General features: G+C 44.1%; 1 protein-coding gene across 1 annotated transcript in view; it reads left to right on the plus strand.

The window, feature by feature from the left end:
• Positions 1-12,930, plus strand: part of GALNT10 (polypeptide N-acetylgalactosaminyltransferase 10) — a 260,526-nt gene that overhangs the window by 22,202 nt on the left and 225,394 nt on the right. The window lies entirely within an intron of this gene.

Below are 12,930 nucleotides of genomic sequence, written 5' to 3' on the forward strand. Positions count from 1 at the left end.
CCAGCCCTGCCATTTGCAAGCTGGACAGCCTTGGGCACCACACTCAACCCTCCATGAGCTTCAGGGTCCCTCACCTGTAAAAGGAGAAAAAAAAAGAGTACCTACATAATAAGGTTGTCAGTGAGGTTTAAATGAAACGAGACATGTAAATAAAGCACTGAGCACATGGTGAGTGCTCTTTAAATAGAAGTCACTGCTATTATTGTTGTTGTTGTTTTTTTATTGTTATTATTATCTCCATGAAAAGATAGCTCTGTGAAAGACAAGACAAGATCATTGTCTGCCCTGTTTACCAGTCTATCCCCATCACCTAGGACAGTGTTTGATAACATAATTCGTGCTCAGTAAATATGTGGAGAATCAAGTGATGATCATACCTCTTGGAATCACAGCTATTTCTCCCCACCATGTGATTTCAAGAGCCCTCCTCTGGGCTCCCACAGCACCTGGACACAAGAATTATCCCGAGAGCTTCCTGTGTGCCTGGCAGCAAGCTAAGAGCCTTATCCCACATTGGTTTTCTTGCCTCTGCTCCCCTCACCTTGTGAATCCCTTGAGGATAAAGATGAGGAATTCTAACCCAGACTATGTGCTCAACAAACATTCTGTGCAATAGTGGCTAATCAAGCAGCCCATTTTATGCATGCAGAAACTGAACCCCAAAGGGTTAACACATTCATCCAGAGCTAGAGGGGAGTCCTGGTCACCAGAGGGCCAGACCAGCACTGTGCTGCCCCCCATTACTAATGACGTGGTGTGGACAGGTCCCCCAACACCAGCAGATAACTGAGCCAATTTAGCCAGAGGAGGAGAAGACTGGCTGCTTCTACCTCTATTCCACAGACACCTCCCTTGTCCAGGGGGAAGTTACCTATGTCACTGTGGTATGCTTTTCATTAAAGGAGAGCTCCCTCACAGGTAGTCTTTGAAATGTCAATTTTAATTAAAACCCTAATCCTAATAAACACACCATAGATTAAACCCAGCCAGAGCAAGCTTCCTGCTGGGTGAACCTCTCACACACCTCAGTAGACAAAATTGACTCCAGTGAGAAAGTTTGTTTGGGAACATCCAGTCCATCAGGCAGCCTCACTCAGAGAAGGACGCTGGCCATGATCCACAACATCGCTGACTCCAGGCTTCCAAAAACACAGCCCAGAGTGGAGGCAGCTAGTTGCCAGGCCCACATCAGCTGCTGATATGGAGCTGATGCCCAGCCAGGTAGAATCAGGGCGCCGTCAGCATTTGAAGAGATCTGGAGATCATCTAGCCCTTCTCACTTTACAGGTGGGGAAACTGAATCCTAGAGAGAGGAATGGACAGAGTCCTGTTTGTAGCAGGAGCCCTACTTTGGAGCGCAGTGCCCTCCCCACTCATCACCTGGGCTTTACCAACTGGTAACTGTGCAACCTTGACCAAATCCATTTCCTTCTGAGCTTCATGTTCCTTATCTATAAATTGAAGTCATTGGACTAGCTGTGGTCTCAGCCATGACTGCACATTAAAGTCACCTAGGGAGCTTTTGAAACGCCCAGTGCCTAGCTCACCTGAGACCAATTCATCAGAGCCTCTGGTGTAGGATTTGGACCTGCGTGATTTATAAAGCTCTTCAGATGATGTCAGTGTGCATCCAGGATTGAGAACCAGCCGACTAGATAATCACTAAGTCTCTCTTTTGCTCTAATTATAAGTTTAGAGTTCCTCTGCCTGAAATCTTCCGTGCAGCACACACTCCCATGCCCCTTCCACACCTACCTCACAAATGATTTGAGCAATTCCTCCTCCTACTTCAAGTCCCAGCTTAGATATGCTTTCAGTAGACTGAGTGAGGGAGGCATCACCTGGTTAATTCCCCTTTTATAGCCTGAGTCACACTTCATAGTAACTATACTTTGTGGCTGTCTGCCCTGTGCAAACTAAGCCACAGCAGAGACTAGGTATAGTGTACAGACCCTAAGATGGTCCTGACTTATCCTTGTCTCCTAAACTCATACCCACATGTAATCCCCACCGCACCATCTTGAGTGTGGGCAGGACCTGTGACTTCCTTCTAACCTATACGATGTGGCAAAGGTGGTAAGAGTGTCAAGTCTGTCAGTAAGTTACATAAAACTGTCATGTCTGTCGTGCTAGGAAACCACCTCTCTTGCTGGCTTTGATGAAGCAAGGGACTATGTTGGGGTGGGCCACATGGCAAGGAACTGAGGCAAGCTCCAGCCAGCAACTAGCTAGGAACTACAACTCTTAGTCTTAGCCTGTGAGGACCAGAGCCCTGCTAATACCTACATGAACTTGAAAGTGAATCCCTACCCAAGTCAAATGAGAACCCAGCCCTGGTTGACACCTTAATTGAAAACTTATAGATGATCTTGCTAAGCTGTACCTGGGATTCCTGACTCCCAGAAACTCTGAGCTCACAAATGTGTGTAATTTTAAGCTGCTAAGTTTGTAGTAATACTGTTCCGTGGCAACAGATAATGTATACACTGAGTGTGTCTTGTCCAACTACTACACTCTTGGCATCTAGCATGGTGTGTGGCAGATTGTAGATGCTCACAGATATTTGGCTAATTAATTAACTGATTAACTAATCAGAGTCATGACATTAAGTGCTTTGAATCCAACATTTGCCCAAGCCTTTTTCCTTTCTTCCTCCTAGGGACAAGCTAATAGCTCAAAATTCAATGTCAGCGCATCAAACAAGGGCTGCACTCTCAAACCTTTCATTCTTAAATGGGAAAGTGGGAAGCACACACTGTTATTATGGTGATAACTGTGATCCAGCCTTAATGAAATCAACATGCGGTTAAATAACTGTTTGCTGAGTGTAAATTGTTATTGTTATTGATAGACCATTTCCTTTACCTGATAAATGCAGCACGGTGCTCCAGGCAAGGGAGCAATCATGGCTTTATTGATCCATAATCATTCCAAAGACACAGAGGATGCCATTGGCCACTGTGGGTTGGCCTTTGGATGACATTGGCCGCAGTTAGAGCCACACCTGGACTCTCACACACAGTCCCAGCTTTTAGGACTGCTCAGTCCTATCACTCAAAGCAAACTCTGGGCATTTACTGCTGCTTTTTGTGGTCTGAACAGTAACAGAAACTTGCAAGAGTTAGAAAACATGTCAGTTTTCATGCTAAGGCTACTGCCAGTGTCCTCCTGCTCTGGCCAGTCTCCCCGGGGCTTTGACCGGACAGTGCAGGCTCAGGAATGGCGCTGTGGGGTTATCAGACTTTCCAGGGTCACTTGGAATCACCTAGAGAGTGAGACAGCATCTCCAAGCAAGACCTCACTGGCTTCTGCTTGATTTCAGAGCGGCTTATCAAGAACACTGCTGACTGGCACTCTGATAAAATTCAAGTAAATTGAATGTAATTAGGTCTGGCGAATTAGCGGAAGTGCTCCACGGAGATGCTGAAAGCATGTTGCAGGTCACCAGGGGAAGGGTAGCAGGACTTTCTCAGAAAACATTTTGGCTGGTGCTGGGGAGACAGTGTGTGGTCAAAGGTCCCGGGCAGGGAGGCCTGTCTGGGCCTCTTTCCTCACCCTCACTCTGCTGTGTGGTCTCTCTCTTCCTGAGTCTCAGTTTTCTCACCTGCCTCTGATTATGCCTCAGGCTGGTCGTTGCTCCACCTACCCTAAGCTCACTGCGCTCTGGATCCAAGTGACTTGCTCCTTCATTCCCAGGACTGGGCTTGCTGGAGGAGTCCTCCAACGGGGACAGGACCCACTTGCAACCATGATAACAGCTTTAGCAGGAGTCCTTGCTTTATGACCGTTGAGCACGTGCGATGTACTTGGTCCCTTAGGCACACGGTCTTACTTCAGACTCACGACAGTCAATGAGAATGGCTCATTCCTGTTTTATAGATGAGGAAACTGGGCTTTAAAAAGAGGTCTCCAACTTTGCTTCATGTCACACAACACACAAAGCACACTATGTGTCTCTATGGTTGACATCTAACATAACACTCCCCAAGTCTCCCATATTGTCACCTATAAAATAAGGCTTGGTTCCCCAAGATCAGAGTCTAGGCTCTAGAAAAGCAAAGGAATGAAGACTGGGAAGGCAGTTGCCTGCTTTTATATTTAAACTGCCTTGCTGTGGTGAAGCTGACAGGTACAGAAAGCAAATAGGAAGCAAGTCCTTGCTCCCTCCTCCAGGCTTGCTGTTTTCTTGGAGTGCCTCGGCCTTTGGCAGCTTCTAAGAGGAAGGGAGTCGGGGAGGGGAGGGGTGGGTTTGCAGAATGGTGGGCTTGAGGCAGGGAGACAATAGCTCAATAATCAGCTTAATAATCAATTATCAGATTACCAGAAGGTCAAGATAGTGGCTACCTTAAAGAAAGAGAAGGGGGTATGTCTGGGAGGAACCATTTAGGGGTGGAAGAGAGGCTCTTTCTAGGGTACAGGCAATACTTTATATCTTAATGGAGTTGGCAGTTACATGGGTGTTTGGCTTATAACCATCCACCATGCTGTACATCTGTGTTCTATGTGCTTTGCTCTGTGTGTGTTATTTTTCAAAACTTAAAGTAAAATATAATTTTGAACTGACAGCTGGGGGAGGAGAGTAGAGTTGCTGTAGGCTAGAAGGTCATAGGAGACCTCCCTGAGGAGGGGATATTTGAGCTCAGCTTGAATAATCAGAGGGACATATCATGCCCAGAGCCTTCCAGGCAGAGGACAATGGGGAACCCTGTATCTTATGAATGCAAGGCTGGGTGGCTGTGTGCAGGGTGGCCTGAAGGAATGGGAGGGACCAGAGGAAGAGAGGTAGCAAGAGGCAGGCTGCTGTGGAAATTGTGAGTAGCAAGCAGAGGTGGGCGTGGCTTTGGAGGTGGTCAGGTGCAGATGACACAGAGCACCCCGTGGTGGAGCAGCCCTTTACCCCTGAGAGAACCAAGGAAATGCACCTCACTGCTCAGAACACACCCCTTCTCAGTCCCAGCCTCCTGGAAAACGTCTCTAAGTGCAGAGAGGTGATTCTGGGACAAAGAAGCCAGCAGATGGACTAGCTCCAGGGAGAGCCCCTGAGGTTTCTGAACCCATTCCAGTCTGCGTTCCTGGAGCTGGCAGAGGCTTCCGGAAAGAACAGCAAGACCTAGTCTCTCGCTGTCTCACTTCCCTCCTTCCTTCCTAATTTCCCTCCTCTAGCCTTTTCTTTCTCACTGATTCCTCACTATTGCACCCTCCTTCCCTCCCTCCCTCTCGCACATTGGCTAGACACACAATCAGACATAGCACCCATGGATATAAATATACACACCCACAAGTCCACCTCCTACACACACATTATTCATATCCACCCCCCTACACACACACTGAAATGCACGTAACATACGCAGGTTCATTCATACACATTTCAGATACATTTTTTGTACCCTGCAGAGCACTTTAAAGTTTAGCCTTTAAGTTCATTGACTTTTTTGCAACTCATAGCGATCCCATTTTACTGGTAAGAACTTGAGGCTCAGAGAGGTTGAAGAATGTCTTCAAGGTCACAGAGCTAGGAAGTGACAGTTTGGATTCGCACTCAGGTTTGCCTGACCCTGATTGTTCTTCAGCCGCACTCTGCTATGCCCCGCACTCCCCCCGCCCCCTACACAAACACGGAACACACAGATGCATACTGCCAACACAGCCACGTACTCTCTGATTACATTTCTACCCATCTGGACACTTACACACACGTCCAAACACGGAAGGGAAGTTCATTGACATGTTGCCAGTGGGTCTAAGGATGGACCTGTCTTTCTGAAAAATTTCTGGCTTGCCTATAGCTAAGGCTTATAAATTGTACATAGCTGCTTCTTGGAGACACCCAGATGACTTGGTTCAATAGATTTGCTCTGACAGGTAGAAAGCAAAAGATAGAGATGAACATTTTTGTTGTGTTTTTGCAGCCCTTTCTGCCTTTTCTCAGGTCATACCATTCTCACAGTAACCCTATAGGTAGTCATGGAAGAAACTATTGTATGCTTTCTACAGGAGGCGAAACTGGGAATCAGGGTGTTCGAGGGTAACCCAGATGCCTCCACCTCCTTAACTGTCAGGGGTCTCAATTCTCTTTGATGCTTAAATAACAACAGTCCAAGCTCCCTCCCAGCTTGCCTGCAGAAAGTCCCTACACATCTTCCCAAGTGATGTCATGGGTACCCAGGAGGAATACTTAAATGTTCTAGCCATGTCTCCTGGCTGCCCCAGGTCACATCCTACCTTGAGCAGTTCTTTCCTCTGCCTGTCATCTCCAACTTCCTCATAACATTTGCTCTGTTTCTGATTTTCTCCTTTCTAAAGCAAGGATACCAGTCCCCCGTTTACTTCTCAAAGGACATCTTCTCAGATGCTTTTTTTTTTTTTTTTTGGCTATAAGTAACAGAAAACTCAATTCAAATAGGCTTAAACAATACGGAACATTTTGTTCCATTTTATAATGAGAAATTCCAAAGGAGGGTAGTTTCTGGGCTAGTTAATTCAGTGGCTCAGCATTATTATCGAGGACCCAGGTTCTTTCCATGTTTCCCATCTGCCATCCTCATGCATTTTGGTTTTGTTCCAAAGTGAACTACTTTGTCCCCCGGGTCACTAGTTGGCTGACACTATTCCAGGCATCATTGGTAGAAACAACACCCAGCAAAGGAGAGGTCTTTTCTTCCTGGTGTCTCTTTGTGTCGTTGAACAAAATTTTGTCACATGAGGAAACTTTTGAGTGTGACTAACGTGTTCATTATTTTGATTATAATGATGGTTTTGCAAGTGTGTACATGTGCCGAAACTTACCAAATTGTGTACTTGAACTATGAGCAGTTTATTGTATGACAATTATGCCTCAATAAAGCCATTTCAAAACTATTTACTTCAGTAATGAACAAATATGGCAATGAACTGAATGTTTGTGTCCCCCCAAAATTTATATGGTGGAATTCTAATCCCAATGGGATGGTATTTAGAGGTGAGATCTTTGAGACATGGTTAGGTCATGAGGGGTGGAGCCTTCATGAATGGGATTAGTGTCCTTGTAAAGAAGAGATGAGAGAGTTAGCTAGCTCATTCTGCCACGTAGAGATACAATGAGAAATGGGCAGTCTGCAACCCCAAAGAGGGCTCTCATCAGAACTCACACATGCTGGTACCCTGATTGCACACTCTGAGCCTCCAGAACTGTGAGAAATAAATTTCTATTGTTTATAAGCTGCCCAGTCTATGCTATTTTTGTTATAGCAGCCTGAACTAAGACTTATGTTCTCCTGGTAAAAAATTAAGACATACATACTGTAGTTTTTATAATGTTTTCCCAGTTTTATTGTCAGTATTACATCCACATCATTAAAAAATATTAGGAAGTCTTCTATGTTTTTCTATGCCCTGGAAAAAATTCAACACAATTAGAATTAACTATTTCAATATTATTTAATTCCAATAGTATTAGAATTAAATTGTTAGAATTCCACAATGAAAAAAAATTAAGACACATATAAAGCTAAAATATCCTTTCCACTCTCCCACAGGCCTTCTAGGTATCAGATTAGTAGGTATCTTCCCAAACCTTCTCCTGTATATTTATAAACATAATGGCACCTATTGAATCTATGTGGTATCATCTACCTCTTTGTTGTTACTGTTTTTATACAAATGTCACATTGTATGATTATGTTGCAACTTGGCTTTTTGAACACAGTACTTCTTGGAGCTCTCTCTCAATCAGTATGTGGAGATTGACCTCATCCTTGTTAGCCTGAAAGATACAGGCATATCATAGTTCCTTCAGACACATCTCTCTGATGGACTTTAGTTTGTTCCCAGCTTTTCACTTTCAAACAATCCAACAACAAGCATCCTTCGACCTACCTCTTTGTGCACAGTCCCGTGACATGGATCCCAGTACAGTAGGGTTTTTAACAATCTGAATTACCTTCCAAAGTGGCTGCATCCAGCAGCTGTGGTTGGAGCACACGTTTCCCTGTAGCCTCACCAACATTTGATGTCATCAAACTTTTTTTCTTTTCTTTTTTTTTGCCATCGGATGGATTAAAAAGATAGGTCCTTGTTTTAAATTGCATTTTGGGGAGAGCTTTCTCAGAAAAAGAGATTCCTGTGTCCCAGTCTCAACCATTCTGACTGGAGGCTCAAGAATCTGGGAGATTTACAGCCTTCCCAGGTCATGCACAGCGAAGTTAGGGAGCTAGTGCCTGAGGACCAGCAATGTGCCTTCCAGCTCTGCTGTTCTATGTTCCTCGGATTCCTGCCTCCTCCTAGGCCCGAGACTTGTTTTGGGCCCAGCATCTACACCACCTTTGCCACTTACAATGCTACTTTCTCCATGAAGGAAGATTTTTAAGAATGAGGAAGTCCTGGCCACCATGGTCATTTATTAAGTTGGCTCTTGGAGCCGTATTTGAAATGTTACTCTGAGGAATCAGAGTAAGAAAGAACAGACTAACATGTGCTTAGAAGCTAATGATTTCTGGGTAAACAGGCTGGGCTTGCTGGACACTTAACTTCCATGAGGTCATTTAAACCTCACAACAACTTTGGGAAATACTATTGTCCCCATTTTACAGATGAGAGAACTAAAGTCCAGAAAGAGTTATTTTCCCTTGGTCACACAGCTGTGTAGGGGCCCCTATCCCAGTTCTGTTGGACTCCAAAGTCTGTGCTCTTTTCATTGTATCACTTGCCTACAAACTAGGGTATCTTAGGAGGGAAAGACCGTGAATGGTCAGGGCCTCCTATCCACAGATGCTCAGAGGGTTCTGTTCACTTTGCTTCCCAGCTCTCATACCCTTCCTGCCTGAACTACCCATGTTGCTAACTTCTGGAGGTCTCTGGAAGATGCAAATATTTCATGGAACAAGTATTATTTTAATCTTACTTAGTGTAAAGTAGCTTATCTGAGTCAATCCTGGAGATTTTGTTCTTAAAAATATGGGCTGGAGGATAGATGGACTGGGGGTCTGAAAGAGAGTGGTTGTTTGATCTCTGATCATCCCTGCTACTTCCATTTTCTGGGACTAATGTGGAAGAAGAAAAATAGAAAAGTGGCTTGTACTACTGAATTACAATCAATTATTCAATTTCTTGAGCTTTTATTTTTTTCTAACTCTGGGAAATTTTTAAAGAACAACATATACCAAATAACTAAGTAGCCACCATCTAAAACTGAGCATTCAAAAATATTTGTCTAACTTCTTAAAAATAAAATAAGCAACGTATTGCTCATATAAAGACAAAACCCTACTTGGCTCTCCATCCCTGATTTCATTTCCTTCCCACCTTATCCCCTAGCAACTCAGTCAGAAAGTTGGATTATTTCTGCCAAATTCATTTAATATTTATATCTGTAAGTATGTGTTAATTACATGTATCATGAACAAATAAAAAATTAAAAATGGAGCTTATATAAATGATCTTATACTGTAACTTTCATTCTGCTCCCTGCTTTTCTTTTCTTTATGCTATATCACTGAGAGCTCTTATAGAGTTAAGAATCATGTCTTATTTAATCTGTGCATCCCTGTTGGCCTTGTACATTCTGAATGCTCAATAAATCAGAAAGAAAGAAGAGAAGGAAGGAAGAGAGGGAGGAATGGAGTGAGGGAGGGAGGGAGGGAGGGAGGGAGGAAGGAAGGAAGAATCTTTTGAGTCAAAACATACATAGCTCCCAGTTAGGTGTGAGGGTAATTACAGAGGCACTCTCAGTCCTCCAGTGTGATTTCCCTGCCTCTGAGAACTGTTCACGTCCCACTGGAGCAGGCAGCTCCTCCATCCTTTGGTCTGCTCACCATCCTGTTCTCCCGGGAAGTCCCAGGCATGGCTTCAAGAAGTTCCAGGCCACACAGCCACCTCACGTGCTCCGCTCCAGTGTGTCTCAACTCTCACTGGTTGTAAATCAACCAGCCAAGGCTGAAGCCTGCATTACTCTCTATCTCTCAAAAACCCTCAAGGATTTGGGGAATTAGCTGCCAGTTCAAACACTTGTGTTTCCTCCTTACCTTCTCCCACTCTATCTTTGTCAGTGACAACAACAGAGGGCCTTTCTGGATGACTGTCTCTGCCTTGCTGAGCATCTTGCTCCGTCTCTGATTCAAAATTATGCCTCTGTCTTCCTTTCTTCAGCCCCGGCCTCTGCGTTCCTGCCCTTCCCCCTTCCCTCCCCTGAGTCTAGCTGCAGCCATAGATCGAGGATCCCAGCTGGGCCATAGATCTCTCCGTTATTGCTGTTCTCTCCCTCTCGCTTTTAAGAATGCTTTTTATGGTGGCTTCTAGCACAAACAGCTGTTGGAGCTTGTTTGAGAAAACCTCAGGGAGCAGATGCTCTGGCAGTCCTTCAGATTCTTTTTTCCTCTGCAATCTGAGATGGATTGAGGGAAAAATGCATTCATTCATTAACCCATTAAACAAATATTTATTGAGCTCCTATTATATGCCAGTCACCGAGGTGGACATTGGGAATATAGCAGTAGGTAAAACAGCCCTTATGGCATTTACAGTCTAATGGGAGAGACAGATAGAAACCAAATAGCCACTTAAACATATAAATAATTTATAATAAATGGTGATCAGTACTCTGAGAAAATGGTCCACAGTGTTCTAATATAGTTCATGTCTAGCGTGTGTTTATTATATAACTACCACTATTGTAAACATTTCACATACATTTATCTTAACAAAAACTTTCATAGTCCTATTTTACATACGATAGAACTGAGAAAAAGGAGTTAAACAACTTGCTCATGGGCACACAGCTTGTGAGTGGAAGGATCAAGATTTAAACATAACAAGGAGGTTGGGGAGCAACAGGAGGAAAGTCTTCCCTGAGGCTCAGTTTCCTTCCACGTAGGAATAGAATTTTCTTTCCCAAGATCACACAGAGAGTAGGAGGCAGAGAAAAAGACTGGAATCCAGCCTCTTGAATCCCATACTAATCAGTTCTAAGGTCATACAGGCTGGAACGTGAAGGTTGACTCTGTTACTAAGCTATTAAGCCTCATAGGATTTCTCAGAAAAGTTAAGAGGAGTATGGGGATTGGGGAACAGACACTTCCTGCTAACATGGGTAGGTAGGGACTTGAGCCTCGGACCCTGCGATGCACTCAGGGATGGTATAGCTCCTTGAAGGAAGGGCCATGTTATCTTCTCCATTGCATCCCCAGTACTTAACACAGTGCCTGGTGCATAGTAGGTTCTTAATCATCATTTGATGGGAAAAAAAAAGTTGAATTAAATTTAAATGAATTGAATAAAAAAGAACAGATGAAAGCTCCGTGTTTCTTCCAAGCTAGGGGTTTAGGATTCCAACAACTTCATTTCTTTCTACTCTCACTAATACCAGCCAGCAGTGCGGAGATATTCTGCAGGTATCTGGGTCAGTTTCTACCCTTGGTTTTTAATCTGCGTATCCAAAATGTGTCCTGCTGTTTCATAAAACTCCCTTTTTACTTTTTTTTTCCCCAGGTTTTTGCTGATTCAATTAAGAGCTGAGTTTGATCTAGAAACCTTACCTCTTAAGTCCCTTTTGATAAAACAGTCCCCAGAGCATCCGTCTCCTTGAAGCCTCTTTATGAGTTTTGGAGCTGAGTAAAATGCCGACCACTTTCAGGATAATTACACTAGGGCAGATGTATTGTTCCTGGAATCTGTTCCCAATCTGAATAAACAGAGCTTCATCCTTTTTATGCTCTTATAATATGCATTGCCTTCTCCTTCATTTTTCTGTCTGTCTGGAGTGCTGCCTGTAGGTTATTTCATCTCTGGACCAGGGAAGAGGGAAAGATTTGTTTAGGAAAACATCTTCCACGGGACATTGGGCTGTGAGGGGGCCTTTGGCTGTGGGGCTGCTCTTGGCTGATTCTGGCACAATCAGCAGCTCTCTCTATCCCACAAAGAGGTTAATGAAGCCAAGAACTGCTCAGCAACCCTCTGAAAGAGGGAAAAACCAAATATACCCACCAACCCCAGAGCCTTTAGGCTGAGTCAGTTAAAGCCCGCTGTCACATCTTTCTCGTGGGTGATGTGTTGGATGGGGACACACACGTGAGAATCACAGTAATTTAAGTGGCAGAGTCAGGACTGGAATCCACATTCTGACTCTACTACTTCAATTAGCTGTGTGACCCAGGACATGACTCAAGCTCTAGTAGCACCAGCTTTCTCGTCCGTATAATGGGAATAATAATAGTATTCATCTCAAATTCTCATTATAAGAATAAAATCAGATAATACCTTTAGTGCCTGTAGTAAGTGCCTGACAGGTGATGATGACGGTCTGTGACCTTCAGTCTTTTGTCTGATCACATTTTCCTTGCTCTCCTCATAGAGGACTGCATCAGAATCATGTTCTTCTGATCCCCAATCTTTATGCTCTTTTATTCTGGGCCATTCCAAAGGAGTTTGACGTGTTCTCTGGGACTCCCAGGACAAGGAGGTGTGAGCTACAGGAAGACAGGTTGAACTCAAAATAGGGATATTTATTTTTAATGGTCAGAAGTATCAAAAAATGACTGCCTAAAGAAGGATTATGTTTCCTGTTCCTGGGGGCAAACAGGGAGAGGCTGTCCAGCCACCTGGAGAGGATGTTGTAAGGAGAATGGAGATGTTAGACTTGGTGGCCTTCCAATTCTGAGTGAGTTTCTCATAAGAACAGGAAATGTCTCTTTCTGCCAGCTCTCCACCTCCATACTCCTCATTATTTTTCTGGGAAATCCCACAAGGCTTGAGAGTTTTACTTGCAGACCTAGCCCTCATGCTACAGCCTTTTTGACTTAAGAACAAGATTTCTTTGTGATTCAAGAGGCTGGATTTTAGTCCTATTTCTGCCTCCTATTCTCTACGTGATCTTGGAAGAGAAAATTCTATGGTTTGGGCCTGCCTAGCGTCAACTCCTATTCTCTGAAAACAGTTTCTCCATTTCCTTTGGGTACC

This window comes from Camelus ferus, chromosome 3, assembly GCF_009834535.1.
Source record: "Camelus ferus isolate YT-003-E chromosome 3, BCGSAC_Cfer_1.0, whole genome shotgun sequence".
Taxonomy (NCBI): domain Eukaryota; kingdom Metazoa; phylum Chordata; class Mammalia; order Artiodactyla; family Camelidae; genus Camelus; species Camelus ferus.